We start from the raw sequence: 5,922 nt of genomic DNA on the forward strand, positions 1-5,922 counted from the left end.
TCCCCCCCCCAAGATTTGAAAGTATCTTGTCCCCTTATTGGTCCTTTAGGTCAGATGCCAGCCAGGTTACCTGAGCTTCTTAACCCTTTACAGGGAAAAGGATTTTGGAGTCTCTGGCCAGGAGGGATTTTATAGTACTGTACACAGGACAGCTGTTACCCTTCCCTTTATAGTTATGACACCGTGGAAGCTGAGAGTTTACCTGCTGAGACATCTGCCCAACTTGCTGAACTAGTGGCCGTAACTTGTGCACTCGAGCTGGCAAAAGACAAACGGGTTAATATCTTTACTGACTCAAAGTATGCTTTTGGGGTATTGCATGCTCACGCTGGTTTGTGGAAGCAAAGGGGAATGCTAACAGCCCAAGGTTCTCCGGTCAAGCATGGGTCTCAAATTCTCCGGCTTTTAGAAGCGATACAACTCCCCTCAGCAATAGCAGTGGTGCATTGCAAAGCTCATCAAAGGGAAGATCAAGGTGTATCCAAGGGTAATGCCAGAGCAGACAGGGAAGCTAAGTGTGCTGCTACCCTGAAATCAGCAACTGAGGAGAATGCCCAAATGCATACCCTCATCCCATCAGTGGGTGAGCTTGCAGCCCCTCAGTACTCCCAAGAGGACAGAAACCTGGCTGACAGTCTCGGTCTCCAGGAAAAGGAGGGATGGCTTTATTCCACAGAGGGAAAAATCCTCCTGCCCAAGGGCTTGATTCGACCAGTGTTGCAGAAACTGCATCAAACCACACACGCAGGCAGAGAGGCTCTTACCCAGCTCATGAATAAATATTTTCTAACCTCTGGACTTAAACCCCTAGCATCACAGGTACAGGCTGAATGTTTAATCTGCCAAAAGAATAACCCTCGACCAGGAGTAGCAGTGCCACCAGCCACCCTGGAATCTACCCCAGGCCCAGGATTAGTGTGGCAAATAGACTTTACTGAGTTTCCCAGGACCCAAGGGTACAGGTACCTTCTCGTCTTAGTGGATCGATTCAGTGGATGGCCTGAGGCCTTCCCATGCCGCAACAACACTGCCAAGACAGTGGCTCTTAAGTTTGTCAAGGAAATCATTCCTCGCTTCGGCCTTCCTCAGTGGATGGAATCTGATAATGGAACACACTTCACATCTCAAATTGTTCAAAAGATATCAAGTGCTCTGCAAATCCCCTGGAAGCTCCACACACCCTGGCAACCACAAGCCAGTGGAGTAGTGGAACGCACAAATCAGACACTCAAGCGACACCTCTCAAAGGTCTGTCAGGAGGCCTCTCTTAAGTGGCCTGATGCTTTGCCCCTTGTGTTACTTCGCATTCGTGCTCTCCCTAAGGGTAGGATAGGGCTTAGTCCCTTCGAGATTATGTTTGGAAGAGCATGGCCTATGAATGGTTCCCCAGTTCTGGCAGGGGAATGGGAAGTGGGGTGTGGTTTCTTGTCTCAGTACATGTGCTCTCTGTTTGCTGTTCTTTCTTCTCTTCACAGTACACCAAAGATTCACAGCCTCTTCTGCTGGATACTCCGGTCCACTCCCTGCAGCCTGGTGACTCCGTTCTCGTGCGGACCTGGAAGGACGAGCCTCTCCAAGAGAAGTGGAAGGGACCCCACACCATCCTGCTTGTCACCCACACAACGGCAAAGGTCGAAGGATACAAGAACTGGTTTCATCATTCTCGACTGAAAGCAGTACCCGCTCCTGAACAGTGGACTGTCCAGCCTGCGGAGAAGACTGCTAATGACGATTTGGGACTTAAGCTGTTATTCAAAAGACAGTAAGGGTCACTGGGAATGCCTGGTGATCTCTCTGAACAGCCACAGCGCACTCCCTGCGAGAACCCTGAGCATTGGTTTTTGCCAATGATACCCTAGCCATAGAGAAAAGCATAAGTTCTGAGCTGTACCAGCTTCGACTGCTGGCTTTACAGAACCGTCAGACCCTAGATTATGTGTTAACCTCACGAGGCGGGGTCTGTGCCCTTATTGGAGAAGAGTGTTGTACCTATGTCCCAGAGTTTTCACAGGACATTAACAAGCACATCTTGTCAGCTGAACGGGCCTTTAACCAGTGGAAGGCCCAGGAAAGAGAACCCACTATTTTGGATTCCCTTTGGGGTTGGATACCTGGTTTAGGAGAACTAGGGGATATAGGGGGAAGCATTGTTTGCATCTTGCTCACAGCTGTGGTGATATGTTTTGTTCTTGTTCTTTTGCTCATTTGCTGTAAAGTGCTCATACGTAAGATTTGTACCTCCCATACCCCAGAAGTTCCCTTATACCCTCTCATTGATAATCCTGATTGCATGGAGCTTAATCGCATTCTCTCTTTAGAGTATGAGAAAACTCTGACAAAGGTTTGTTGAGTGTTCTCAAAGGAGGGATTGTTGGGGTCCACTAGGCATAGCTACCAGGTAACTCGGGAGAGTGGAAGGCCAAAAGTGCCGATGAAGCTTTTTTGCTCTGGGTCTGTGAACCACAGTGACTCCATCTTGGGGACTCTCACCTACTTCTATGCTAACTGCTTACATGCTCTGAAGCAGGCTGAAGCAGAAATGTATTGGTCAGCGTTTCTAGCAGATGGCTGCAGTTTCATTCACACTAGCAGAAATAATAGAGATAAGGAGCGGGGGGGAAAAGGAGGGGTAGTTAGTTTGCAGGCATCTAATCCAAGGTCATAAAGACTGAGAAAGTTTCCTCACAAGCTTATGTAGAGCTGTTGTCTGGAAGGGAGGGGGAAGGGGGAACAGCCAGACAAAGAGATGTATGCAAACAGTTTGAAGTATAAAAGGTAAAAGTTGTTTGTATTTGTTGCACTGGATTTGAGACATGCTGGTCTCCTAGTGCCATTTCAGAGCTCTGAAATAAACTTGGCTTGCTTTCTCCCCTCGGGGTCTTTATTGGTGCCAAGCACACCGGGCGACGAACCCCCTGTTTGCCATCTCGGGCCCAGTTCTGGGTACGCAACAACCACACAGCCCCCTGCTCAGCGCCGGCAGATTTCAGTTGCCGAGGTCAAAACAGGGCGGCGCGTTTCTCTCAGCGGGGGCGTCTCGGGACTCAGGGGCCGTGGGGGGGGGGGGGGGCGCTTCCCGCGGCCGAAGACGCCCCGATTCCCTCCGTAGGGAAGAGTCCCGCACGCGGCGCCCCTCACAGAGGCAGCGGGGCCCGAGCGCTGGGCTCCAGAGAGGGGCCGGCCCCGCCCCTCCGGGAGCCCAGCCCGCTGGGCGACGTCCGTGTCCCACACGCGTTGCGGCCGAAATCCAGAGCCGGTCCCGCGATTCTCGTCTCGCCAGTGGTGGGAGAGCCGAGCAGGGGGTCACGTGAGCTAACACCCCGGCCGGCGCGCGCTCGTTGCCCGGGGGGCAGGAGTCGCGCGGATGCGCTCGTTCGGCGTGCAGATGGGAGGGGCGAGGGGGTGGCTGGTCGCGCGCCTGAGCAGTGGTCCAGCGGCAGGTGCTGGCCCAGCTACGGCCCCCGCCTCGCCCCCCAGCGCCAGGCGCGGGTTTGCTGCCGCGATGCGGCCCCCGGTCCCCTTCTGCATCAAGGGCAGCCGCTCCTCGGAGCAGTGCGGGTGGGTCGGCCCGGGCCTGCTCATGCGGGCTGGGTCATTGCAGTGTAGACATTGGGATTTAGGCTGCAGCCTGCACTCTGAGCAATGAAACAACCCCAGGAGCCCGAGTCGGTTGGCACAGGGCCGCTCCGGGTGTCTCGGTGCCATGTAGACGCACCTGCTGTCAGGTCGTTCTACAGAATGGCAAAGTTCCTGCCTCAGGCTCTGCCCTAGGGCCATGCAAGGGCCCTTAATTACCCCCCGCCCAGCAAAGCACCCACATCACCCTGGCCCCACCCTCCCTCCATCAGTCTGGCCACCCCCATCACTCCAGTCATGCACCCAGCCCCCCCCATCATACAGCAAGGCACCCCAGCACCGTACCCACTTAACCAGTTCCCCCATCACTCATGGGGCAGCAAGCCGCCCTCCCCCATCACTCCCAGTCACACCCTCCATCATGCATGTGAGCAGGCCTCCCCACCCCATGGCCCAGCAAAGAATCTGTCACGCGTTAGCTGGTGGCCTGCCCAGAGCTCACTGCTGTTCTGTGGATGGTAGGGCCAGTGTTGCCACCACATTCACATTCAGACAGGGACTGATTACCTCAAACCTGTTACAAACTTCATAGTACCATGGCTAACAGCATTCAACATCAACCTTCTCCAGATATGTGCCTGGGCCACAGCAGCCATTGAGTCACACGGAGATGATTAAGGACTGATCTTAGCAACAGAAAAACTGTTATCTCCTTTTGAAACTGATGTAGTTAAAGCAGAGCAATTGCCTAGTATATACATGTTTAAACAGTATGGTTTATCCCCACAAATTCACACTTATGGCAGTATAGTGTATTCCCACAAATTTATGCTAAAAAACTTTACCAGTAGAACAGCATCCTCATTAGGGGATGTACTGATTTAACTATACCAGTAATAAAATCAACCCTATAACCAAAAGAGTTAAATTGGTTAAAAATAACTGCACAGACCCGGCCTAAAAACAAGATTACATCATTTAACAACATGCTTTGGAAAGCTGATTCATGCTGTCTCCTTTATTTGTATTTGGTTAAAAAAAAAACCACACATTTATTAAGCTTAGAATAGAAACAAGACAGCTCCCGAAAGTGATCTTTAGAGATACCCACCTGGCAAGCCTCCCAGCTAGAGAAGCTATCATTTTAAGGACCTAAAATAGTTTTCGTTCCACATAGTTACAACTGAAAGGTGACCATTAGTACTCTGTTGACAGACATACTGTTCTGGAACCTTATAACACACAGATTTACAATGCAAGTAAATTAGTCAAGCATGGCTTTTCCTTCTCAAAACTATATCTATGTTATTATGTCATGTTACTTCTCTTCAAGGTGATCTTATATTAAATTTCCAACAATATCCCCACAACTGACATTAAATTAGCATATAGTTACCTGGTATGTTTTGTGCTATTTTTCAAATCTGGTGTTATGCTTGCTGCTTTTCAAGTATGTTGGAATTTGATCTGGAAGTAGAGAACTTTATAACATACCAGTTAATTCATAATTTGCTGAAAACAGAAGCCGTGTGGGTGTAGTGTTGTATATGAACTTGGGACTCTTTTCACTCTTTACTCAATGTGTTGACATAAGATGAAATTCCATTGAGTATATAATACATTTGAAAGTTCAGACCTTTGCACTTCTCAGTTTTCCTGCACAATAAAAATAGATGTCAGATAACTATCAATCCTACCATGTTCTAGATTTTTTTCCACAGATTCAGGGCCTAACTTTGCACATTCTCATAATTATTACTTTATATTACAGTTGGACTCGGGGCCAGACCATGCAGCACCAGGTACTCCTGGGTGAATCCTGCACCACTGTGCATGTGCAGAATTTAAGTCCCCCACAGATTTCTTTGCTTCCCTGCAGAAAAATGACTTTCTGATGGGGAAGCCACAAGAGCGGTCACGAGACCCACCCCAGCAGTATGTTTCGGGTGCCCAGGGCAGCCAGCAGAGAGGTAAATTACTGTGGGCCATAGGTTGGGACTGGGGAAGACCCGGCTGGTGGTTCCTACCCTGCACCAGGCTCAGATGCTAGTCCTGGCTAGTCCTGGATGGGGAGGACGGGACTTCCTCTTTCCCTGCCCGGCATCTGGGGCCGTGTCAGACCCACCCCCAGATTTCTCCCCTGGCTGTAGGAAGCTCTACAAACTCTCCGCCCCCCTCCCCACCACTTCCTGCACCCATCGCTCCTCAGCTGCAGGGGGAAGGATCCTTGTACTAGGGAGCTGCTCCCCCATCCACCCAACCACTGTGCATCCAGACTCCCTCAGACCCGGATCCTCCCACTGAGCCTCACCTCCCTGCACCCAGAACCGTCCCTGAGCCCCACTC

At 50.8% G+C, this 5,922-nt stretch overlaps 1 protein-coding gene across 4 annotated transcripts in view; it reads right to left on the bottom strand.

Moving 5' to 3' along the window:
• Positions 1–5,296, bottom strand: part of LOC117870689 (inosine-uridine preferring nucleoside hydrolase-like) — a 56,989-nt gene extending 51,693 nt beyond the window's left edge. Inside the window, exon 1 of one of the 4 annotated variants that reach the window (XR_004644021.1) lies at positions 4,973–5,295. The gene's annotated coding sequence lies outside the window, so the exon portion shown is untranslated. Of the gene's footprint in view, positions 1–4,972 lie in introns of all 4 variants that reach the window. The other 3 variants (XM_034757935.1, XM_034757934.1, XM_034757933.1) reach the window with 3 other exon arrangements.
• Positions 5,297–5,922: the final 626 nt, after the last annotated feature.

This window comes from Trachemys scripta, chromosome 1 (assembly GCF_013100865.1).
Source record: "Trachemys scripta elegans isolate TJP31775 chromosome 1, CAS_Tse_1.0, whole genome shotgun sequence".
NCBI classification, from domain to species: Eukaryota; Metazoa; Chordata; order Testudines; family Emydidae; genus Trachemys; species Trachemys scripta.